This window comes from Puma concolor, chromosome E2, assembly GCF_028749965.1.
Source record: "Puma concolor isolate L17-30 chromosome E2, mPumCon1.1.hap2, whole genome shotgun sequence".
In the NCBI taxonomy this organism is placed as follows: domain Eukaryota; kingdom Metazoa; phylum Chordata; class Mammalia; order Carnivora; family Felidae; genus Puma; species Puma concolor.
This window is the reverse complement of record NC_141681.1, coordinates 9,490,653-9,516,774: the sequence shown is the minus strand read 5'-3', so window position 1 is coordinate 9,516,774 and position 26,122 is coordinate 9,490,653. Positions and strand designations below refer to the sequence as shown.

General features: G+C 45.5%; 1 protein-coding gene and 1 long non-coding RNA gene across 2 annotated transcripts in view; one reads left to right on the top strand and one right to left on the bottom strand.

The window, feature by feature from the left end:
* WWOX (WW domain containing oxidoreductase) overlaps window positions 1-26,122 on the top strand; it is a 984,564-nt gene that overhangs the window by 930,532 nt on the left and 27,910 nt on the right. The window lies entirely within an intron of this gene.
* LOC147573359 (uncharacterized) lies at window positions 1,345-12,568 on the bottom strand. The gene is made up of 3 exons (XR_015244681.1): window positions 12,373-12,568; window positions 8,543-8,691; window positions 1,345-2,102 (listed from the first exon to the last, which is right to left on the bottom strand). It is a non-coding gene; the product is annotated as an uncharacterized LOC147573359 (long non-coding RNA).

The window sequence follows — 26,122 nt, the reverse complement described above, 5'->3', positions numbered from 1 at the left end:
AAAAAGCACAGTTTACAAAGGAAGGTGAAGGTGAAGGAAACCGAGTCAGGCCTCTTTTTCTTACAAAGGCAGGAAGGTCCCCATGGTCTCACCATTAACTGTGGCTGCAGAAACATTTGGCTTAGATGGAGTCACTTGACAAGTGGTGTCACTGCCTGGCTGAAAACCCTCCAGTGGCTTCCCACTGCATTTATAAAAAAAATACTGCAACTCCTTACTGTGACCAGCATGGATTACTTAGTCTGACCCTTCCTACATTCACTGCGTCACCTCCAACACACCAGCTCCCCAAACCCCCTGTTTCTTCTGTTTCTTGAACACACCACATCCACTTCTTCCTTCCTCGGGACCTTCACCCCCAGTCTCCTCTATTCTGGTGTGCTGTTCCTTCTGAGCTTTGCATGGCTGGCTGCTTTTTATAATTCAGATCTCAGTTGAATGGTCATATCTGAACAGAGATTTTCTTGGGCTCCCCAGTCTAAAGAAATCATTATTTCTAATTCTCTGTGCTGTGCTTATTACTGTCTGTTATTTTGTTGTTTATTTATTTGCTTCTCATTTCTATTTTCCCGCTATAACCTAAACTCCAGGGAAGCAGGGACCCAGGTTGTGTTTATTGCTGTAGAACCAGGGCCTAGAGGCATGTACAGGACACAGCAGGGATTGGGTGTTTACTGAGTGAATGAATGAATGATTGAGCTCTCTAAAACCACACTGCTCTACCCTCCGCCTCCAGCTAGCTCAAGAACAATTTCCTAAAGAGCCTCTGAAAATTAGAAAAGGAACAGTGCATGGATTCTGGCCCCAGTAGGCTTCTGGGCTTGGTGTTTCTTTAATTTCATGTAAATTTCTCTAAGTAAATATTCCTTAAAAGTGAATAAAATTTTATTTCGCTTTAACAAGAGAATATAAAAGTTAAAAAGGTCACTGTAGTAATAGACTAATCTCAATTACCAGGGCAGCCTCCGAAACCCTCACTCCCACCTAATCTCATTCGGTGCATACGCAGCTCACCGTGTGATTTCCAACACAGCTAAATGAAATTATAAAGCAGTGTTAAATTTATTAATCATTTAATTAGCTAAATGTTCCTGCAAGTACTCGCGAGATGAATGGCATGTCATTTTTCTAATGCAATTTGCCTCTCAGGCAGCCAGGGTCAGAAAGGGAAGCTCCTGGCATCTCGAATGAGCTTTTTATATCTCACCTTCTATTAAGAGACAGTGGGGATACTGGTGATCGCATGTGGGGCCTGTACACAAGACCGGAGCGCTGGGGCGCTAGAATGAAACAGGGCTGTCCGTCTCCCCTGGGTTACAAGGAGGAGGGGCGGGGTGGCTGATGGGTCCTTCTGAGATTGCCTCTCCCCACGTCTCCTTGCAGGGCAAATCTTTTTATATTTAACAAGCCACTGAGCAGAGCAGAGCAAAAGATAGCAGCCAGTATTAAACGCATGCTCAATCTAGTTTTATTTCTTTAAATTTACTCAGTCGAGAAAAATTTGTGGAGTGCGAATTCTCCTCATGGTAGGTGACTTTTTAATCCTTCTCGTTGACTCGGGATTTATTTCTCCCTTCCAGCCTCCTAGCCTTTGCCTGTCATCTTGGGGTGCATGCCACCCTCGCTCTCTGAAGAGGGTCGTCCTGGGGTGGGGTGCTCTGGCTCCCAGGACTGGGACACATACCCGGGGCAGCTCAGGGATTTGGAGACTTTGACCCGTAATTATTTCCGCATGACAAGTGGCTGCTGCTTTGTAAATCTCTTCCCATTTGCAATGAGAGAACTGGCATCCAGAACATTGTCTAAATTCACTCGGCAAGCAGCTGTTGGAGTGGGTGCCACATGAGCCCGAGAACATCCAAATGAACACTAGTCTATTTGTTCAAGATGGAAGCTGTCAGTTCCGAGGACCTCAGGGGGACAAGCGTCTTGATGGGTGGATGTCGCTGGTCTACAGCGCCACTGAGCAGAGAGACAAGCTACTCTGCGTTAAGGAAGGTAGACACGTTGGGACTCGATGAGTGGAAGTCTCAGGGGCTGGTTTGGGTTAGCTGAGGCGCCCTCGACAAGCCATGTGACCTGCGGCCCCGTGATTTCATCACCTGTAACAGAGGGGTCATGTGAATACTCAGTAGATATGAGTAACAGCCAATCATCCGATTGTCATAAGGATTAGATAAAATGAGGTACTTGAAACTCCCATATAAATTCTAAAGTGATATAGAGGCATGACAGAAGGATTTTATTTAACTTATTTTGTCTTTCAAGAACGATAGCTTTGAGTCAGATCTGCATACCAAACTCGGCCCACCAGTTAGTTTCTTTATGAGCCCAGGCAAGACGTTTAGCCTTTCTGAGCTGTGGTTTATCTAGTGATGAAATGGGAGTCATAATATTAGTGCAGATTAGAGAAAACAGTTGTGTGTGTTTATGAATACATGTAACATACATAAAATTTACATAATTAGGTGCATGCACATACATATACATGCATGTACACGCATGCACAGGTGTGTGCCAGGTGCACACACATGTGCATATACACATGCACACACACATGCGCAGCTCCTGGCACCTAATCTGATTCAGTAGTGGTGGCTGTTGTTGGTACTGCTGCTGTTACTCCTATCTCCATGACTATGACTGTGTCAACGTTGCAGATAGAGGAGGCCACTTTCCGCGCCTCCAAAAAAAAATTTCTGTGTCTTATTTAACACAGCCCTTATTAAACAGGGTTGCTAAGTTAGATAGAGGCAACCCTGGATTTGCTCGCGGAATACGAGGAAAAGAGGAGTGCCAGTGTATTTGATAAAAACACGGCACGGTGTTTAAGAGCATTGCTGCTGGAGTTCAGCAGAGCTCACTTCAATCCTCCCTCTGCCCTGTACTAGCTAAATGACCTTGAACTAGTTTTTTATCTCAGTTTCTTTATCCCTACGAGGGAGTTTGTTATTGTGCCTCCCTTCCACCCAAGGCCATTGCAAGGCTGAAATGGGGAGCCCATAGCATGAGTTTTGCGCATAAAACCAATAGCCAACAAATATTAACAAATAGAATTGGTTATTAACAAATAGAGTATTTACAAATAGAATGACAAATCGAATGGAAAAAGTTTTAGAATAAGTTATATCTAGACTGTTTACTTTGACAAGTATTCCTTCTACAAACTCCCTGGGTTATCTTGCAGTTGTCCCTTTAGGTAGGAAACTCTAATCCTTGACTTTCCCTCTCAGGGGCCATAAAGACCAACCACAGCCTAGAGATGTGACTCAACCTATACTAAAGATCTCAGTAAGCTGGCAGTGGCCAGGCCCCAGTGCACCTGTCTCCTATAGTTGTCTTTTTCTAGGGAATGTTTTTAAGTCCGTGGTGATTATTGGACAGTGGCTCACCCCCAAATCATCCCGTGATCTCTTGCTGACTGTTCCTACCTAGAACAAAGGTGTCTGGTTTTACACAGTTGTTTTCACAGGCTGAGAGAGATGTTTGTATTTGTCTTTGGGTTGTTGGAATGCTGATATGAATCGCTCATTGACTTATTCATTCAACAAATCCCCATGGAGGGCTTCCCATGTGAGAGTTATGGGGGCTCCAAGGAGGCATTTACTTCCTGGAAGTACACTTTCCTGCCCTGTAAGTTTTGAGTTCATGTCATGTAGATCAAAGTGACCCCCAGTTGTCTCTTTCAAGTCGAGGGGCTTCTTCTGGGCACTGTCAACCGATCTCCACACCATTGGTGTTCCCCTAATAGGCAATTTTGTTGGCAAATATGGAGGGGCATCGTCAGTTATCACTGGCCCTTGAGAAACAGGGATGCCCTTAAGGTTGGCCCTAGGATGGAGCAGGACACAGTTAAGAACAGGCCTGGGGAGGAGTAAACAGTTTGCCATTCGTTGGGCTATGACTTCCACTTTGGTCCTTCCAGCTTCTTCAGGCCATGCCAGGGTCTTGTGTCCTCAGCTGTCATGAGTCCCATAGTAAGTAGCTCAAGAGTTTTTTTTTTTTTTTTTTTTTTTTAAGTACAGCCTACAAATCAGCAGTACTTTGAGGCTGTGCTGGTGGTCTGACTGTTGGCCCTGGCTGAGTCTGGGGGTCCTTCCCTGTGCTCCTGCAAAGCAGGTGTCCTGGGAAAGCTGCAGAATAGAAGCAAAGAGGTTGCTTTTCTGCCTCCTTGTTTGTCTGTAATTCATCTCCTGAGCCATCTTCCCAGCCTCTGGGAAGGGAATGTTCTCTCCAGAAAAAGTGCTTATGGACAGATCTGGTTATTACTTAGGGTTTAAAGAAAGCACCTCTCAACAGTCACACACAAGTGTTCGTTCAGGCCTTTATTCTCTCTCTCTCTCTCTCTCTCTCTCTCTCTCTCTCTCTCTCTCACACACACACACACACACACACACACACACACAACAAGGCCTCTTTCCGAAACCAGTGTTTGTTGATGAGAGTTCGTGTATTATGCCTGAGGCCAGTCACGGCACACATCCCCTGGAGCTGTTGTACATTCTTTGAGAGACACGGTGTATACAAACCCAGGAGGGAGAGTTGGGGAAAAGAGGAAGGAGCGAGGAGGGAAGAAAGTGAGAGAGAGAGTTAGTGGGAGAGAGACCAGAATAAGAGAAAATGAGGCAACACATACAGAGCAGAGTAGTTCAATCTCTATGCCCTGGGAACCGCCTGGGTTCTGTTGTGCTGTCCGCTAACTGGGTGATCTTGAGTAAGACCATTTGTCTCTCTGGGCTTCAGCTTCCTCCTTTGTACAGGGGGAGCCATCATTAAGGCACCTAATTTATAGAGTTGCTTTGAGCGCCACAAGAGATAAGCATACAAAGAACTTTGGACAATGCCCAGCATACAGTCGCTAATCAATAAATATTAATCATGTTATTAAAGCAAGAGAAAGAAGGAGCGCAGAGGGGGAAAGGAGAGGGACATAAAAATGAGGGCAAGGGGGAGACTATAGAGTGAAAAGTCAAGGGGGGGGAGAGAGAGAGAGAGAGAGAGAAGAGAGAGAAGAGAGGCACCAGTCTGTTTGTATATATGGAGTTAGTTGGGCTTTTTCTAGCCCAGCCATGATTTCCTGCCTCCTGGCTGCCGCAGGCATGGTTTACATAGAAACATGGAACGTCAGCTAAACACAGACTTTAGGCACATCCACAACAGGCAGGCGGGACTACCTTCACACATTGAGTGTGCCATGTAAAAGGCTTTTCCTCGGGGCAGCTTTATGGCCCAGGAACCAAACTACAAAAACTATGATACCTGTTGTTGTTGTTGTTGTTGTTGTTGTTGTTGTTGTTGTTGTTGTTGTTGTTTTACAGCAAAATAGAAATCGGTGCATTCACGTCTCTTTCATGAGTTTGGGAGACACAAAGACGACAGAATGCCAGGATCTGGGCACCCCTACCTCCCCCCCAGGATTGCCTTCGTTTTTTGTTCCCTTCCACCATGTTAGATATTTCTGGCTAACCAGTTAAAACAGGGAGATGACCATGATTGCTTTTAGATTACCGCTTCCACATTGAGTGAATTTTATAATAAGAAGCCATTTTTTCCCCTCCAGGCTGCCCTTGTGCCCGCCTCTCTGACTTTGAGGTCCTCATTATTGTGGGTTTAAATGAAGGATGTTCATTCAGGCAGGGACGGGGGGAGGCCACCAGGCATCAGAGCTGTTATCAGGCCCTTCTATCAGACCAAGTGACAGGCGTCCGGAACAAGAATGCAGAGCTCATGGTGGAGACCTCGGCTGACACCAAAGGTGACTCCCCTCACTCTAACCTTGAAAGGGAAAGTTCCCACTTTATTAAAATGAATTTCAAAAGGGCCGCTCTGACAGCTGCATAATTAAATATTGGAGTGTCAGCGATAATTTATTCTACTCGCATGTGGTGGTCAGATCCTTTTCACTAGAGGGTCAGCAAGCATGGTGACAGAGGCAAGGAGACAAGGGATTCTGGGCCCTTTGTCATTTGCGTAGCCCCAGCCCTGAAATCGGAGACTGGTGGAACATACAAATATCCACGTGCACGCGCGCACACACACACACACACACACACACACACACCCCAGAGAGAACAAAGTGTGCGGGCGGACGCACACTGTTGTTATTCACCCAGTAGAACCCTCTAGTTCAGATCTCATATGTGTGCGTTACGAATGGAAAATGTGAAATGATCAAGACTTGTGTGTACAGAGTTAGAACCTATATTTGAGGGTCGCTGTGGGCTCCATAGCAGTGTCCAAAATATCTCTCAGACGTTCCAGGCTCCAGATCCGATCTCTTCTGCAGTGAGCTTGATGAAGAAGGTCATCACAGTTAAGAAATGGATAGAACTCCCAGGACATGGACTTTTGTACAAATCCTTACAATGCTAGTGACCTGATACAGTCAGTGTAAGGGCTTTGGGTACCCATTGACCCAACCCAGTAAACAAATGTTGAATATATTATTGTGGGGTCAGGCTCCTGTGTGTTTCTCTGTGTGTGTGTGTGTGTGTGTGTGTGTGTGTGGTGTGTGATTAAGAGAAATTTGCCTATTTATGGGGCGCCTGGGTGGCTCACTCGGCTGAGTGTCCGACTTCAGCTCAGGTCATGATCTCACGGTTCGTGAGTTCGAGCCCTGCATGGGGCTCTGTGCTGACAGCTCGGAGCCTGGAGCCCGTTTCAGATTCTGTGTCTCCCTCTCTCTCTGCCCCTCCCCTGTTCATCCTCTGTCTCTCTGTGTCTCAAAAATAAATACATGTAAAAATAAATTTTAAAAGAAATTTGCCTATTTTAAGCAGGTATAGCAGAAAGAACATGGGCTTGGGGCCAGACACAAGATCCTTTCTTATGATTAATGCAGTTAAATTTCCCACGGCAGCCAGTGGCATATTGCTTCCTAAATGCCTATAAAAAATATGAAAAACAGAGCCAGAGAAGATTCAGCACAGACCTTCTCGGGATGTTTATTCTTTGTTTATGTTGGTGTTTTGCTTTCTTTTGTTTCAGCTGGGGAGCAGTTGTATTATTTTCCCTCTTTGCTACTTCAGAGGCAGTGAATTAATGCTTCTCGGGGCTCATGGTCCGGAAGGTTCTGCCCCTCAAATGTCTACGCAGTGAGCCAGCACACGAGCCCAGTCCATCATTTGTTATTTGACCCTGTCCTGTTTACTCTGTCAGGGTAAAAGCACGGGCCAAGCTCGGCTAGTCAGTGTATTACTTTGTCAAAGGAAGCTTGGCTACCCCGCGTCAGCCCGAACAAATTACATCCTTCACTCCGTCGCCGAACCGGGAACAGGGTTATAACTCAGTCTAAGCACCGGTCTCTCTTCTATTACCTTCATAACCAAGGTCATACTAATCAACTCAATTACCAGTCCTCTCGGACATTTTCATAATGTTTTCTGCTAGTTGCTCTCCTGTGAAAATCTCTCGGTCTAAGCAAATTAATGCCATTTTTATAACTATCTGCATTTCAGGTACAGTGATCTCCTATGAAAAGATTGTATCCCCAGCAGCCCAAACTAGCTTTACGTCCCGGCGTAATGTATTGCCATAGCCCATTCTAGACTTTGTTGTCGTCGTCGTTGTTGTTTGCAGGGCAAACCAGTCATCTTTGTCTTTAGGGAAACGTGAAAATTACAAAGAAAGTTACTCTGGTCATTTCTGGAAGCGGAGCCCTGAGTTTCCTCCCTACCTTCTTCACCCCATTCCCAACTCATCATGCTGGGCGTTTCTGCCCGGGCTTTTCCAGGCTCCGATTTCAGAGACATGAGAAGCTGGAATCACATTATGCCCCTCGAAGTTTGTATTTTCAATCCTTATTAGTTTACAGCTGTGTCCCCCATTTTGCCTCCTCTCCACCCATCCTACATAGACCCCCCCTTTGTTTGAGAGCCGCTGAGTACGTTAGTATAGCATTCTTCTTTTTTCCAAATGTTTTTTCACGTGATGTCCTTCGATTACGGTAGCGGATCTATGAGAGTCCAAAATCATACTACTGGGGCAATAACCCATAGTGTGAAAATGTCCTAACTAGCAGCACACTTGCTGGATAGCCAGTGCCTTGAGGATGTCGGGGCTGAGGGGGGAGGAGGGACTTGTTTTCATGCTGGTTAGCAGCAGTCTGAGTTTGAAAGCAAACCCCTGATGTTATTTAATGCATGTTGCTAACCAGGGCACATGTGCCTTCCCGCAGCACCTCTGGACGGCCACCTCTACACATGCTCAAATTATCAATTAACACAAAGCTCCGTAGCTTAGTATCTAGATCCTGTGGTTACCTCCATTGCTCATAGTAGACCCTGCATGAATAAATTCTTTTCCGCATGTTTAATGGACTTGCTTATTCGCTCACAAGAGACATTGAGCTGAGCGCAGAGGAGTCCAAGTACATTTCAACTTCATCTGAAACATTTCTGTCCATTATTTAAACAAACAAACAAAAAAGGAAGCACGAAGCAAATATGACAAAATGCTAACAATTCTCCTTGTGTTAGGTGGGTGGGTGAAAATGTGGTTGCCCTATTATTCCCAGTACGCAGAAGGCTGGGTTGGCCCATACCTTTGAGGAAGGTCACACGTGTGTTAATGGCACAGGAGGGAGGGAGCCGACATCTGTGTGGGCTTACGGCGCCCTGGGCCTAGCTAGGTGCTTTGCTTCGTGAGTCTCATGGATTCCTCAGGGATTCTAGGGTTCTCATTTCCACCACCCTAAAGACAGTAAAGCCCAAGGTTACACAAGTCAAATGAGGCAAAGGTGAGATTGAAACTCAGGCCACAGTGAATTTAAAATCCCTGCTCCTTTCCCCCCCCCCATAAATATTTTTTAATTGAGGTGAAATTTCCATAATGTACAATCAACCACTTAAAATAGACAGTTCTTGGGGCGCCTGGGTGGCTCAGTCAAAGTGCAGGACTCTTGGTTTTGGCTCAGGGCATGATCTCACAGTTCATGGGATCGAGCCCCATGTCGGGCTCTGTGCTGAGTTCATGGGATCCAGCCCCATGTCGGCCTCCGTGCTGAGCATGGAGCCTGTTTGGGATTCTGGCTCTCCTTCTGTCTCTGCCCCTCCCCCTTCAAAGTAAATAAACACTAAAAAAATAAAATAAAATATATAATTCCCTGTTTCAATAAAAAGAAACATAAAATACACAATTCAGGGGCATTTAGTACATTTACAACATTGTACAACCACCGTCTCTCTGTAGTCTTAATATTCTCTCCTTCCAGAAAAACACTCCGCACCCATTAACTGATCACTCCCCATTCCTCCCAGCCCACAAATCTGCTTTTGATCTCTACAGATTTGCATGTCCTCGACATTTCCTATAAGAGCAGTCAGATACTTTATGACCATTTGTGGCTGGCTTCTTTCACTTAGCATACCGTTCTCAAGTTGATCTGTGCTGTAGCAAAGGTCAATACTTCTTTGTCTCATAGGCTGAATAATATTCTGTTGTATTGATATAGCACATCGTATTCATGCTTGCAGCCACTGATGGGCACTCGGGTTCTTTTGGGTAGACTGTGACGAATCGTTGTGCCGTGAACGTTTGGATGTGAATATCTGTCTGGACGTGTGTTTTCATTTCTCTTGGGGATAAATAGGCACGGTATCACTGGGTCCTACGATGACTCCAACTTTTTCGAGCAGCCGCCAAACTAGTTTCCACGGTGGCTGCCCCATTTTGCCCGGTGCCTGCTCTTAATGCTTCTCAGTGTCTTCTGAGGCACCAGGCTTTTCATTAAGTTCCGTCTGCAGAAAGAGGGAAGGCGTCTTCTCAGGTAACTATAATCAACCCCCAGGGACTCACTTAGCTTGCGCGTGTGCAACCGAAATGGCCGGTAGGCATCCGGTCCCTGTGTCCCTGTTATTTTGGTCTCCCTCCCCTCCTTCCCACCACTCTCTGGCTCCGGGTTACCCAAGAGTGGAGGAGGGGTGGCCTAGAAAAGAGGAGGGAGGCCAGGGAATAGGAATTCTCCCTGCTGCCAGTGCTCCCAGAGCTCCCGGCACCGTTACCTCCGGGTCACTCCCATTTCCCTCTGCCGGGCCCCTCTGAGCGGGGACAAATTCAGTCACAACCTAGGCACACGGGGCACACGGCACTACTGGGTCCTGGACAGGTCCCCTGACCGAGCTTGTTGGACTGAGTGGAGGTCCCAACAGGTCTCTCCCTGTCCCCGTCCGCTGCTGTGGCTCTAGTCCCTTTCACCTTTTATGAAACTAAGAAAAAGGTATGTGAAAAACCCCTTTAAAAAGTCAAAAGGTTTTTCAAGGTTTGAACTGCTCAACTTTGAAAAGTGGCCTACAGTAAAAATCTTGACCCCAGAGCTCCTTTAGACACCATGGAACCCGTTTGGAGAGCGGCAGAGGATGGAATGTATGTAAAATAATATGGGCAAGGCGTGCGCTATTTTCACAAACGCTACCCTCCTGAATCCATCATCTCACAACTCTGGGAAGTGAGTGGATTTGGCCCCATGGTAGAGACGAGGAAGCCGAGACTCGGAGAAATCAAGCGATGTGTCCGAAGGCTCCCATTGCGGAGGCAGGAACTTTTGGCTGTAGATTTTCCCAAATCTAGACTGCAGCGTGTTTTCACCGTGTCACATGTCTGAGACCTTTTATGTGTCAGAGAGCACAAAAAGACTTAGGTCATAAGACCAAGGCCAAAAAGGCCATAAATTGCAACAACTGTGTGCGTGGCTTCATTTCACTTCTCCATTTGTAAGCTAGAGGAACGTGTAGAAATGCAAAGCTTCCCCGTGGCTGCAGACGGTCTCTGGACTTGCTGAAAGTCTTGGGCTTGCTAAAAACTGGGCTTCCAGACCTCCTTGGCATCTCCTTTCACAACCTCCTAGCTGTCCTTTTGAAGCCAGGGACGCCACCACAGCCCCGAATCAAGGATGGGGGAAGAGCAATTTTGAGTCCGCCCGTTCTCCTCACACAAATAGCCAAAGCCAGAAACGATTGCACAAGTCCCAACCAACAACTAGAAAGTAGGGTGTACAAGACACGGTGCAGCCGGAGTAGACCGGCTCAGCAGGTGGTGAACCGGGTGGCTGGAAAGACCCAGATCAAGGGTCAGAGGCTTGGTCTTTCGCCCAACCTTACCATGGACTCCCCATGTGACCCTGGGGACCTCCCTTCTCTTCCCTGAACCCTTTTCCTGAGTGTAAACAGAGAGAGGGGTCTAGATAGAATTGCTCTCTGTTGGGGAGGTTCTTAGAACACACCTGGTAAAGAGAATTGGTCCCAGAAATAAAGATGGGGGGGGAAAGTCCTTCTCTTGATGACCATCCTAAGTGGCTCAGCAGAATTGGCTCTATTGACCAGCACTAGGTGCCCTCTTGTGGGGCATTGTAGTCTTAGGGATATCCTCACTACCCCTCCTAAAAGGAAATGTTATATGAGCACACACCAGCTCAGACAGGCTGAGATCTCCTGTATTTTTCACCATCTCGGGAGACATTTCTGTAATACCCTTCAATAACCCAATCTATCCATGTTTTCCCAGTTGAAACAGTTCCCTGTTGAGCGTTCTATGTTTCTTTTTACAAATATCACCTCATTTAATCCTCACTGCAATTATGTTGGTGTCATCATCTTTAATTTATAGTTTAGGAAACAGGGGATCGGAGAGGTTAAGTGATTTGCCAAGATCACCCAGCTAGCAAAGTGGCAAAGTTGGAATTTGACCCAGGTCTGACCTCACCTGCCTCCTGATATATTTTCTTATAAGAAGCAAGGAGCATCTCACAACCAAACTGATATGACCACTTCGTTTTATCTTTGGTTCAAAATGGTGCCAGTCTCATAAGCCAACAAGTTTTATTCATACTCTAAATAATGGCTGATTAAGAAAATTAAATCTGACTACAAAGTACTTCCCTAGGAGCCAATGATTGCATGATTCCATTATAGAAGATAAAAGTTTTACCCCAAAAAAGAGAAAAAAAGAAAAACAGAACTCACTTTTCAGTCAAGAGTTACTTCTTCTTTTACAGTAAATGCCCTGTTGAAGATTTTGCAAGCTCATTTCATGATTTTTTTTTCCTCTTTCAGTATCTTTCCAAATTTAGAAGTCAAATTTATAAGGCTGTAATTTGCAAGGTCATCCTTTTTTTCTTTCTTTCTTTCTTTTTTAAAGAAATATAAGCAGGAGATGGGGCTTTTCCCAGTTTGGGGGGGGGGGGTGACTGCTCATGATTCTTTATTGACTTTGGCCAAGCCTTTGCAGATTCCTGTGGGTTGATGATCATTAGCACCTTGCCTACAAATTTCAAGTACGTGGACTTATCTAGATATTGCCCCACGTGTACTCCCCAGTTGAAGAAAACCGTGCGATGTTGGAAAATGTTTCTAAGGATAGACTAAAGGCTTAGCCTACCCGGAGAAGTGAACTTGAAAAGGAGGTGGAACGCAGTCAACTCCATGGTTAGCTGCCAGTGCCAGGCACACAGAGGGTGATATGGATGGAGCTGATGGAGAGCTGCCTTCGAGGTCACAGATGAGCTCGGGGACAGGCAATGCCGGCAGATGATGACAACACGGGGTGAGTGCACCCCTGGGGAAACACAGACAAGATTCAGGGATGGCACAGAGGGAGGGATTAACTCTATGAGGAAGTATTTCGATAATGGCTTTCTAATTATAGGACACCTCTAATAATATGATTATAGACTTTCATAATAGTGTAGTACTCCAATTATTATTTATTTCCCCACACTGAACAAATATAATTATCGTATGCATCCTTTCCATTATTAGCTCTTTTTATTCCTAATGAAAAGAGTGGAGGGTGGCTTATGAGAAAAATGCTTGTGTGACCCTTCCCATCATTTTTCTACTCAATATGTAAAAACCCATTTTTTGGTGTGGTGGGTTTTGTTTGTTTGTTTTTGTTTTGTTTGTTTTTTGCTTGTATCTTTCGTCTAAGTGAAAACGATACCTGCCCCCCAGGTCCTCTTACACTGGGTCCTGATTCTGCCGGGGGCTCACAAATGCTTTTCAAGAGCAACTCAATGTCAGATCAAGCCACCCAAGGGAGGTTGGTTCTTCGCTATGCATCATGGCCTTTTAATGCCATATTGCTTTTTATCAACCAATCAGCGGATGTTTTCGCTCTGTTCACGTTGAAAGCATTCTGCTGTGGAAACCAATAAGTTTGTTATCTCCTTTTTTGTTGTTGTTGTTTTCTGGTGTCTTGAGAGCAGAACCAATCTTTGGAATCCTTTAAAAAAATTACCGAAACAAATTCGATCACAAAAGCTTTTAAAATCTGAAATCCCAGGAAACTAATTAGCGTATCCTTTTAAGATGGCTTCCTGCATTTTTATACACACGTAGGCTTGGGTTTCAAATGCACTTGGCAGTTTGCCACAAGTCAGGCAGATCATCCTGGCTCTTAGGAACATGGAGCTTCTGCAGAGCCCTGTGGAGGGAGGGCAAGGGCATGACTCTCCCCTGCGTTAGCACGTGACCGTGATCTGTCACCAGGTAGCAGACAGAGGCCAGGAGCTGCATTCGAGTGGGCTCCTCGTGGTGAGTTGTATACTCCACGAACTTCTCTCTGTGCCCTAGTAACATCCTTATTTTGCGATTTCTCCACTTGACATTGAGCCTCTGGGAGCAGGAACTGCGTGTACCCCCAGTGCCTTGCATGGTACTTGGCACATAGTGCGTGTGTCATTAAAGTAGCTGCTATAGTACAGAACGCACAGACTCCAGAAATAGTCAAAGACACGTGTATCTGGGAGCACACAGCTCTCCTCAACTGTTTCCGAGTCCCCTCAAGGCCTTGTATTTCTGCTCTGGGCTGCAAGCTCTTGGAGGGCAGCAACCACCCATCTTTATAGCTCCGATGCCTAGCCCAGAGTCGGCCCTCAATAAATGTTTGCTCCCCATTGAGTGACTCTGAATCATGTCCAGGATGCCAACCGTAAGAATCTGTGGAACTTCTTTGGGAGTATGCTTTTTGCTTTCCCCAGAAATTGGGCAATCTCATTGCCAATAGCAAAGACAGACTGTAAGAGATGGTTGACTTCTTTCGTGTGTGTGTGTGTGTGTGTGTGTGTGTGTGTGTGTGTATGAGAGAGAGAGAAAGAGAGAGAGAGAGGCTATGGAAGTATAAAACTATGACTTGAATGCCTTGATGCATCCATCTCATTGTATTACAAAGACATCAGGATTCTCTCCAGAAAAATCTTTTCCAGCACAAGAACTACGTTAATCGCATTTAAAACACATGTGTGTCCACGTCTCTAGGCCCATGCCTATATGCATGTATGTCACTGCAGAATGAACCCTATCGGTTTGTATCATCTGCTCCCCTCCTGGACTTCCTGAGGGACGTGGGAGGGGTACATTCCAGACTGACGGAACTATCCATGAACCATCTTAGATGCACAAGAACGCCTGGTGCATTTGAGGCACCACCGAATGACCCATTGGTGCAAATATTTGATTATTCAGATGGTCCATATGGGTCTCTTTCACCCCTCCTCGTACACGACCCAAGCCAGTTACTAGGCAGAGATTGGCATCAGAAGCTCAGTGCAATTCCAAGAAAACAGTTGAACTGTTCACCCCTGAAAGCCTCATAATGAGCTTGTCTTACTCAATCTTCAAAGACACGAAAGGAGACTGCAGCTTACAGACACCAAGAGTTAAGACCACTAAAAAAAGTATTTCCTACCAAATAACGCTCTCCCGCTTCAAAAATGTAAAAAACAAAACAAAACAAACAAAAAGCAAACAAACAAAAACAACCCACACTATAAAACTTCAGAATCGACTTCAGGGTTCAACAGCAGGAGAACGATTCCATAAATCACAGTAGATCCCCTGAATTAGATGGTCTCTAAAATAAATAGACAGTTGGAAAAAATACTCATGATAAAAGTTTTAATGGCTAAAGTGGGGTTCAAAATGGAATATATTCTCTGACTAAAGTTATATTAAAGGACAGATGAGGGGCGCCTGGGTGGCTTAGTCAGTAAGCGTCATACTTCCGCTCAGGTCATGATCTCACAGCTGCTTCGAGCCCCACGTCGGGCTCTGTGCTGACAGCTCAGAGCTTAGAGCCTGCTTCACATTCTGTGTCTTCTCCTCTCTCTGCCCCTCTCCTCTGCATGCTCGCTCTCTCTCTCAAAAATAACATTAAAAAAAAAAAAACTGGACTGTTCTAAGTTAAAAAAAAAAAAAGATGAATAGGGGTTGAGGTAGTGGGGATATATCATGTACCTGGGTACATTTTTCACTTTTCAAAGACGTAAACGTATTGCATTGCCTTTATAACTTGAAAAAGTCTAATTGAAAATGTGTCGCCGGTAAAATCTTGTGACAACTTGTAAACTGGCTGGATATGTGGTATTTTCAAGATATGCAATTATAAGTAGCCCTCACATTCAGCCAGGCTCTTTATTTGAACTTGGTCTTGTGAAGTCTCGGTCCCCATGGCTTTGCAGAGTGAAGGGTTCTGAGGGGCAGGTTAATAGCAACGCTGATACAGGTATTGTGGTTCGTAGATAAAGTGCGCGTTACTCAGCTTAGCTGCGAACGTCAGGAGAAAATGCCTCTGGGTTGTCAATGCTCTGCACTTTTCTCTGTTGCCTTAACTGTCAGGCGGTTATTGAAAAATTGTCTTTTCCCCCCAAAATACAACAATTAATGTCTTGGCCAGACTGCCATGACACATCCTTCAAGATTAAGAGTGTACTGGTGTCTGGTGAATTTCTACTCTCAGCCAAAGGGCTGAGGTGGAATGAAACATGGGTGTTGCTCTTTCAGAAAATTAACAAAAATGACTAATGATTCATTTTAGGAATTACTAAGTAATACATTTGATAACATTAACAGAAAGATTCATACTAAGTCATTAAGAAGAAGAAGAAAAGAGATGGGTAGAGTAGACTTATCAAGCCTTTACTGGATGCCATTTTGCTTGAATGCTTCTCATTTTGCACCGTTTATCCCATTTAATATTAGCCGTAGTCCAGAAGAATTGCTATTCTTGCCTGGATGTCTCACATCAACGTGTTCGCCTTTTCTCACTTGGCATCCTGTTTCTTATTAACTTCTCTTATCTCTATTAACTCTTTTTTTCAACGATCCCCCTCGCATTAATTAACGTGCGCCTCACATTAATAGTGTGTAGGGTTCAGGGGCGCCTGGGTGGCTCAGTCGGTTGAGCATCCGACTTCGGGGATCAGGTCATGATCCCACAGTTCATGGGTTCGAGCCGCGTGTCAGGCTCTGGGCTGACAGCTCAGAGCCTGGAGTCTGCTTTGGATTCTGTGTGTGTGTCCTCTCTCTCTGCCCCTTCCCCATGCTCTCACGCAGTCCCTCTCCCTCTCTCTCTCTCTCTCTCTCAAAAATAAATAAACATTTAAAAAAATGATAGCATGTAGGATTCAGAGCAACTATGTGGAGCCCAACTAAGATCCATAAAGATTGGTCAACTCTGATGTTGTGGCTCTAATTCTTAATATGCCTCATTCTAGTCGCTTGAATAAAAGTAAGACATTTGGACCTTCATTGCTCAGTGGCTTCTCCATGATTATGTGTTACAAGTGAGTTTGAAATCGGATTTTGTTGAATCTCACAAAACCGAGTCCCTCTGAGGTCCAAAGACAGGCACTCACACTTATTGCGCCGTGTCCTAGAAGTCTGTGTGTAGGTTTCAAACTTGTTTCATATGGGCTTCAACTGTGTTTCCGTGGGGCCACCAACTCAGCCACAAAGCTGTGGTTCTGGCCATTTTGGTCCTCTTCAGCTGAATCCTGGGACAACCTATGCCTGTTATTAGCTGGATGGATATGCTTGGGTAGATTGTTCCCTTGGCCTTGATTTGCTCTTCATTCCTGGGCAAAAGCATCTCAGGAAGAAGCGACCCTTGTTTACAGGACTCCTGGCCTTCCGTGTGCTGTATCTAATCCAACTGTGGCCCCCGCCTTGTGAGGCCATGCCCTGATTCTGATCAAGGATGGTTAGCAGTAGAGGCCACGTGTATGCCTGCCCTGCGTTCTGGCACCAACCTTTAACCAAAAGATACTTTCGCAGAGTTAATCTTGTGATTCCCTTATTTCCATACGAACCCCTGCGCTATTTGGTCCCACCGAGTCCCTTTAGCCCCGCCTCTTCCTCCCACACTTCCTGCCCCTCACTCCCTGTGCACACGCCACATCCCTTCACACCTCTGACTTTTGGTTATGCTGTCACCGGTGCCTGAGTTCCCTTCCTGCTGCCACTCTTGCCTGTTAAATTCCTCACGGGTTATGCCTTTCAGCTTTAGCTGAAATGTCCCTGATGTGAATTGTCTGCACGTCCATGTTGCGGCCATATGGATCAGGACAAGATAGGCCTGCTGTAGCAAACAACTCCCCAAAGGCATACTAGCTTAAACCCCCAAAGCTGTATTTCTGACTCACGAAACAGCGTACGTGGGTATGCCTGGCCAGCGGCTGCCTTGTTCCACGAAGTGACTCAGGGACCCGAGCTCCAGCCACCTTGTGCCTGCATTCTCCCAGCGGCTAACTGCAGCCAGCTAGCGGGTATCTCTTACCAGCCTCAGCCTCATGGTAAAGAGCTAACCACATGGCTCTGTGTGACTACAAGGTAGGAAGTGGATTTGGGGTGGGGAGCCGGCTGACTGTCCCAGTGAGCTTCTTGGGGGAACCAGCTGGTTTTCTCCCACTTAGAATCTCCAGTCTCCAATGTCAACTTAGGTCCCCAATAAATATAGGTGGAATGAAGAGATAAGAGAACGCTCACTTGATTTCCATTTGCCATTGTGTCATTAAACTTTAAAAAATTTTTTTTTATTTTTTTATTTATTTTTGAGAGAGAGAGAAAGAAAAAGAGCGGAAGAGGGGCAGAGAGAGAGAGAGAGAGAGAGAGAGAGAGAGAGAGAGAGGGAGACACAGAATCTGAAGCAGGCTCCAGGCTCTGAGCTGTCAGCACAGAGCCCGATGTGGGGCTCGAACCCACAGACACGAGATCATGACCTGAGCTAAGGTCAGACACTTAAACAACTGAGCCACCCAGGTGCCCAATGTGTCATTAAACTTTGAATCGTGGGACATACTTTTTTCTCTCTGGCGTTGTTCAGGGGCTTTCATTTTATGGTTGAATACCAAAATACCAAGGGCTGAAGCAGGCAGGGCGATGTCTTCAGATACATTTTCTCATCACACAGAGGCACAAAACCAGAGTGCTGGTGTTCGCAAGGCGAAAAGACCCCTGGTAAAGAGGAATCTAATAATTCATCTTTATGTTAAAAGCACAGCACACCCCATTCATTTCCCCACTAGCATGCTCCAGGCCGACTCTGACTCCCCTTCCTGCTAAATGCACCCTTTCCCCGCTCCTCCTCCGTGGCCACTCCCCTGCCTGAAATGGAATACAATGAAGAGACATATAATAAAATCTTTTAATTGTCTTAGCATATGTTGCTTTTATTAGGTGGGCATAATTGCATTCATGGGATCACCTACAGAGTCCTTTCGAATATAAAATTCAAATGGCTTCACACTCCGTGCACAAGTCCTTCTGAGCCACTGTTTTCCCCTTCACTGCCTCCTGTCCCCCTTTTGCTGTAAAGTTCACATTGAAGTGTGAAAAGAGAGACGTGGCAACTGACACACGCTGGATCTTATCAGCCCCGAGTGCTGCTGTGGCCCGACGGAGGTGCGACTGTCATTTCTACACCATTTATTCCTGCCTGGCCTCATTGCTTGCTTCCTTTCGGAGGAAATTTTCCCTGTTAAAGTACTGTACTTGTCATTTATTTCCCTTTTTTTTCCGCTCTCCCTCCGTGGATGGGTTTTTTTTTTTTTTTTTTTTTTTTTTTTTTTTCAACGTTTATTTATTTTTGGGACAGAGAGAGACAGAGCATGAACGGGGGAGGGGCAGAGAGAGAGGGAGACACAGAATCGGAAACAGGCTCCAGGCTCCGAGCCATCAGCCCAGAGCCTGACGCGGGGCTCGAACTCACGGACCGCGAGATCGTGACCTGGTTGAAGTCGGTCGCTTAACCGACTGCGCCACCCAGGCGCCCCTCCGTGGATGGGTTTTGATATGCATTTATCCCAAAGGCAAGCCTTTTACACACTTCCGCTAACCTCTTAGGGTCAGGCTCCTCTAAGCGGCTTCGGGCTCATAAAAGCAACTCAACAAAGCTTTTATGGTGTCATTACGGCTCCCTTAAATTCCTCTCCTTCCAGCTTCCAATAATTCTTTCGCCGCTAATCAATTCACCAGCTCTTTTTACTTGAGAGTGGGTGAGGGAGTGGGAGCGAAGGGGCTAGAAACCGGTTGAAGACCCACTTCATTTGGACCAAGGTTTGTCAAAGTCTGTTTAGGCTGCGGCTCACTTCACTTTGAGCCCTACTGAGCCATCTCAGCCTTCATTTTTATTTTAGAACAGGGATTGGCAAACGTTCCGTAAAGGGAGAGACAGGACACGTTCTAGGTTCTACAGATGAGCCTGCGTCACAAATACTCAACCCTGCCATTTAGCACACACATGCCCCAAAAAACTCCTAGACAGCATGCGGATGAGTGAGTGTGGCTGTTTTCCAATAAAACTTTATTTACAAAAACAAGCAGTGGGGGGGGGGGGCGGCACGTGGGGGGCTCAGTTGGTTAAGCCACCCGCTTTAATTCAGCTCAGGGTATGATCTCATGGTTTGTGGGTTCGAGCCCCGCATCAGGCTGTGTGTTGACGGTGAGGACCCGGCTTGGAATTCTCTCTCTCCCCTCTCTGTGCCCCTCCCCCACTTGCTCTCTCTCAAAACAAATAAATAAATATTAAGAAAACAAAAGGCAAGCAGTGGACCAGATTTGGCTATGGGCTTTAGTTTGCCAGCACCTGTTTTAGCTGTTAAGGCTCCATCTGTCCTATCCTTCAGGAGCCACCCTCCAAGAATTCCTAGTCTCCTTTAAAGTAATTCTAAGGCTATGGGCACCGGGGTGGCTCAGTCAGTTTAGCGTCTGACTCTTGATTTTGGCTCAGGTCGTGATCCCAGGGTCAAGGGATTGAGCTCCACGTCGGGCTCCGTGTGGAGCCTGCTTCAGATTCTCTCTCTCCCTCTGCCCCTCTCCCCAGCTCATACTCTCTCTAATTAATTCATTAATTAAATTAAGTAACTCTAAAGCTAGGTATGGTGCCTACCTCTATCTTGCTCTGCTTGGATGGTAGAATGTTAGTACCAAGAAACCTTGGTCCACTGACTTTGTTTCCAACTCTATTTTCTTTCCCTATTTACTTTCTTTGTCTCGAGCAGTAGAAACTTAAAATTTTTACTTAATGTGTCCTTAAGCACTTCGCTTTAAAAAATAATTTTATTGCGCCACACAGAGCTGCTTAGAAACGTGAATATTATGTTTCCCCTTAATTGTGCAAGACCTTCTTGGAAAATGACCATTTATCATATCCCTGGGAGGTAAGCACAGTGATGAGAGGAAGCAGTTCGCTGCCCTAAATCTGCCCCTGCCTCGCCAGTATTCTGTGAGGCTAGTGGCCACGGGGAAGGGCACTGCGTGTTGTGACCGCTGAGGACGTGCGTGGGAACACCAGAAAGTCATAATCTCCTTTCAACCTCGCAAGAACACTGTGAGGAACCTAGAATGCTATATCCCAGAAGTGCAAAATTAAGCTCAGAGATGACAAATAACTTGTCCAAGGTCCGGGTAAGCAGTGAGTGTGGTGGCACGGATTAGGGCAGAGAATGAATGTGGACCCATTACAACATTTCCCCATATTTATGTTTTTCAAATGCTGAGTGTGACAGATAATGCTAGCCTTTCCCAGGACATGCATCTCCGCTATCTTTCCCGGCCGCTCTGGCAGTTAATTCCTGGCCAAGTGACTGAATCCTAATTTACGCAATTCATGCAAAATGATGCCCAGCGGCTCCAGTCTGGACCGATGGAAAACCTCCACATGTACGAATCTCCACATTATCTGCGCTCTTTTTTCTTCTTCAGTCTAGCTAGAATAACGATGACAGTCAGGGCAATCTTACAAAAGTAGATGAAACAGGATCCTTCTGTTGGTTTCCTTCAACGACTCTGTGGAACAGAACCACTCTTCCCCTGTGGTTGAGCCCTTATAAATGTATTACTAGATCCCGTTCTAGGATGCGAGGGAGCTGGGTATGGCTAGGCTCAGTGAATCCAGGAAATGTTCAAATGGGAGGAGACTGGGAGATACCAACTTTGGGTCCCCGAGGTTTGTGAAGGGGCTGTGTGCAAGCTATTTTAAAACATTTCAGCACAGATCGTAGGACTTAACCAAATGAGGCTAAGCATCCTGTTTATTTTATTTTAATTTGGGTTGGAATTGCAACATAGAGGTTAAGCGACCTACCCAAGGTCATGCAGGTAAAGGCGTGCAGACCCAAGACACGAATCCATAGACCAAGTTTATTTTTTCCCATTACTCCTTAGAGGATGGTTATTGTCTGGTGGTTTTCACTGAGTTGCTTGTTGAGAGACAGGATGCCCTCGTGTTAGTGTGCCCAGTTCATCAAAGAAAAATCACTGCTATGTTGGAAGACTTTGGAGGATCTCAAGGCTTGACCACAAGGTACATAAAGACAGATACTGGTGCTTAACTTCCACTTTCATCCAGAAAGAGAGAGAGAGGGAGAAGGCGAGGGAGAGGGAGAGAGATTGAAATCAGTAATTTATAGGTTGACGTTTTCCTTGGGTCCTCATAATACTTGTTTATTAGAGATAATTTGCTTAAGCGTGCACAAGGTGGAAGGTGCACGCAAGGAAGGTTTTTATTAGTTGTGTACTGAATGGATCAATAGTCATTTGAATACTATAAATCTGTCCTGTTAACAGGTTTATTTCTTCATCAGATATTAATTCCAGAGGGTTTCACCCATTATGGAATTGACATAAACCATGCCGTGCAGATGTTGATGTCTCTGTAATCAGGTTCAGCTGTGCATCTGCGGGAACCTCCATGTGGGCCCTTGAACATGGGGTAACAGACTGGCATCAGGTCAACCCAAACATGGAGCCCTTGCTTTCCTTGGAGAAGGAATTGGAAGAAAAGAAGGAAGCCATACATTCATTCAATTGTTGGATTTGCTTCTTTTCTTTCTTTCTTTCTTTCTTTCTTTCTTTCTTTCTTTCTCTCTCTCTCTCTTTCTTTCTTTCTTTCTTTTCTCCCTCTCTCTCTTTCTCCCCCCTCCCCCACCCCACTTGTTCCCTCTTTCCCTTCACCTCCGTCCCATCTTTTGTCTATGAATATTCATCCATCCATTATCCATTTACTTATCCTAATTAAGAAAAGCAACATAGGGGGACCTGGGTGACTCAGTGGGTTAAGCATCCTACTCTTGGTTTTGAGTCAGGTCATGATCTTATAGTTTGTGGGTTCGAGCCCTGCGTCGGGCTCTGTGCTGACAGCTCAGAGCCTGGAGCCTGCTTTGGATTCTGTGTCTCCTCTCTGTCTCTGCTTCTCCCCGCTCGTGCTCTGTCTGTCTGTCTCTCTCTCTTTCTGTTTCAAAAAATGAATAAACATTAAGACAAAAAGATATCAGTGGTTTAAAAAAAAAGGAACCAGTCAAACGGTATGGAGATACGAGGGGGAAAAAGCTAAAAATCTATACTCCACGCTGTCACTTTGGCTAAATGGTTATGATGGACCTTTTCTGCCCATGCAAGCATGCAGAGTATATATGCATTAGGAAGGATGGAGTTTGCATGTCTGTGTTTTAATAGCATAATATTTTGCCCATTATTTAGAAACATGCTTTGTTTGGTTAACAATATTTTTGGAATACCATACATAAAAAAAGAATTTCCTTAATGATTGCATGTAATTCTATGGAATAGCCCTGATTTAATCAAACATTCAGTATTGTTTTAAAGTTTTTTTAATGCTTATTTATTTTTGAGAGAGAGAGAGAGAGAGCGCGCAACACCCAGTGCTCAACACAAGTGCCCTCCTTAATCCCCATCACCCATTTAGCCCTTCCTCCTGCCCACCTTCCCTCCAACAACCCTCGGTTCTCTACAGTTAAGGGTCTGCTTTACGGCTTGCCTCTATTTTTTTCTTATGTTCATCTATTTTGTTTCCAAAATTCCACATATGAGTTAGATCACATGGTATTTGTCTTTCTCTGACTGACTTATTTGGCTTAGCATAATACACTCTAGCTCCATCCATGTCATTGCAAATGGCAAGATTTCGTTCCCTGTTATGGCCGAGTAATACTCCATTGTATATATCTACAACCTCTTTCTTATCCATTCATCATTTGATGGGCATTTGGGCTCTGTCCATAGTTTGGCTATTGTTGAAAGTGCTGCTATAAACATCGGGGTGCATGTGCCCTTTCGAATCAGTGTGTTTGTATCCTTTGGGTAAATACCTAGTAGTGATATTGCTGGAGTATAGGGTAGTTCTATTTTTAGCATTTTGGGGGAACCTGCATACTTTCTCCAGAGTGGTCCAGGTCATTTCAGCGTTGTTATTATTCTTGGTTTTGTTTTGCCGTTATTAATACTATAGCGATGAATATTCTTATGAATATTATCTAGCATGCTGCTGGTTTTAATATTGAAGCATGGATTCCAAAGGTGGAATTTCGGGATCAAAGTTCAGGTGACATAATTTAGCATCCTGTGTTTTTTACTTAATGTTACCCGCAAGCATTTCTCTATGTTAATGGGATCTCTTTGTAAGGTGTGTGTTTTTTTTTAATTGGTTGCAAAATAGTCTATCTTATAGCTGTATCATAGTTCAGTGGCCATTTCTCCCATAACTGAAATTTTGGGTACTGTTCAGGTCTTTGCTTTTATATATATATAATATATATATATATATATATATATATATAATATATATATATAAAATATATATATATTTTATACACACACACATTTTTTCATGTTTATTTATTTATTTTGAGAGAGAGACAGTGCAAGTGGGGCAGGCGCAGAGAGAGAGGGGGAAAGAGAGTGCAAGCAGGGGAGGGCCAGAGAGGGAAAGACAGAGAATCCCAAGCAGGCTCCTCGCTGCCAGCACAGAGCCTGCTGTGGGACTTGATCCCACAAACCGTGAGATCATGACCTGAGCGGAAGTTGAGGGTCGGCCGCTTCACCGACTGAGCCACCCGGGCGCCCCTTGTCTTTGCTTTTATAAATACTACCAAGAGGAACATCTTTTCTGCATGAATGTCTGCCCTCCTCTTGACTTCCTTGGCATCCTACAAGCGGGATCACAGGTGGAAAGTCGCGAAAGGAGGGGCCTTTTAAATCCCCGGCTGAAAACAATCCCGTGGCAGGTTTACACCGCCCTCTCGGTCCACACGCAGAGCAGCACTTTACAAACCGCGGCATAAACCCTAGGAATAATCCCGTGCCCCACAGGGACAGAGCACTGTTATTAATGTAACTTCACAGACAACTTTCTTTTGAAAGCTTCGTCGAACCTGACCACAGCTCATTAGACAACCTCCTTACAACCCCAGGGCAGCCTGTGGATTCTGCAGCAGACAAGTTGGCCTGAGCCAAAGGACATCCTCAGGGGAGCGTCCCAGTCCCATCCTACCCGAAAGATGATCTCAGCCCGCACCTGCCAGCCGGGGGACATGAGAGCTTCCCTTCTGGGAGATAAGAGAAAGTCTCTTTGGTTCCTTCTCTGGTTCATTTCTATCTTCGGATCATGCCACGTGTTTCCCAAGGGGGCACCGTTGGCGTTTGGCAGGAGGGACGGTCCTGCACGTGATGGGGCATTCTGGGCACCTGGCCTTGGTCACTGTACCCCAGGAGCACACTAGTAATTGTAACAACCACTGGTGTCTCCTCATGTTCCTAGCTTCCCTTTTACACACTTCACCCCTTGCTTCCAATCATATTCAAACATGTATTTTTCCAAATCCTTTTTCCTGTGTTTTATTTAACCATGTGGCATCTTGTTCTTTGGGCTTTTGCTGTAAGACCTCTGTGCTGATGCAGATGATTCTCGGCTGGGAGTGGAAAGGGCTGGAAGGAGAGAAAGTAATCAGCATGGCCTGTGCTAATGGGGTTACAGGGTGGAGGGTGTTCATGTATTTTTTAATAGGATAACATGGTGGTTAAAAGCTGGGATTCTAGAACCAGGAGACCTGGTTCAAATTCTGACGCTTACTCTTACAAGCTCATGATCTTGGCAAGTTCTTAACCTCTTTACGCCTTTCCTTTACCCGTAAATATGGGATTGTTATTGTTCAGACTGCATAGTTTTGTTGTGAGGAGTAAATGAGTCACTATTTCTGAGATACTTTCGTGCCTGACACAGAACAAGCCGTGAGAGTGTGTGTGTGTGTGTATGTGTATTCTCCACAATTCCAGCAAGGCAAAGGAATATTTGAGAAAGATCTTCTGGGGGTCACCTGGGTGACTCAGTTGGCTAAGCATCCGACTCTTGGTTTTGGCTCAGGTCATGATCTCGAGGTTCATGAGTTCGAGCCCCACATCGGGCTCTGTGCTGGCAGTGCAGAGCCTGCTTGGGATTCTCTTTCTCCCCCTCTCTGCTCCTCCCCCGCTCGCTCAAAATAAAGAAAGAAACTTAAAAAAAAAATCTTCTAGAGTAGTGAGGATATCCAAAAGCAGTCTAGGGAAACTTCTAGGGCAGAAAGCTTAAGAAGGTAAGATACACGTAATAGGCAGTCAGTACAGCAGCATCCCTGGTCTGATGCACATAATTTGAGACGGGTCCCATGACCCATCTTGTGCAGGTGCTTCTCTGGCAGCTGTGAAGAGCACCCCATCGTTGTCCTGGCTGCCAGCTGGACTAAAGCCGTGACCCCCCCTACCTAAGAGGAAAGAGGGTTGTTCAGAGCAGGACCTTGGTACCATGAGGGCTGTGGCCCTTGTGGCCTGTGGCAGGCCCCACCCACCAAGCGTGTCCAGCTTGACTCTCTTCCTTTTCATGGGAGCCTAGGGAAGCCCAAGATCCAGGTCACCGTTCGAGGCTTGGGTTGTACCTTCAAGCCCCTCGTCTTTGTCCTCCCAGAAGGACAAAAAAATGGAGGGAGAAAGAACAAGGAAAAAGAAGCCTATTTATGACACTGTGCTAACAAATATTAGCACGTGAAATTCAGAACAGTCCTATGAGCAGACATAGAAGCCCA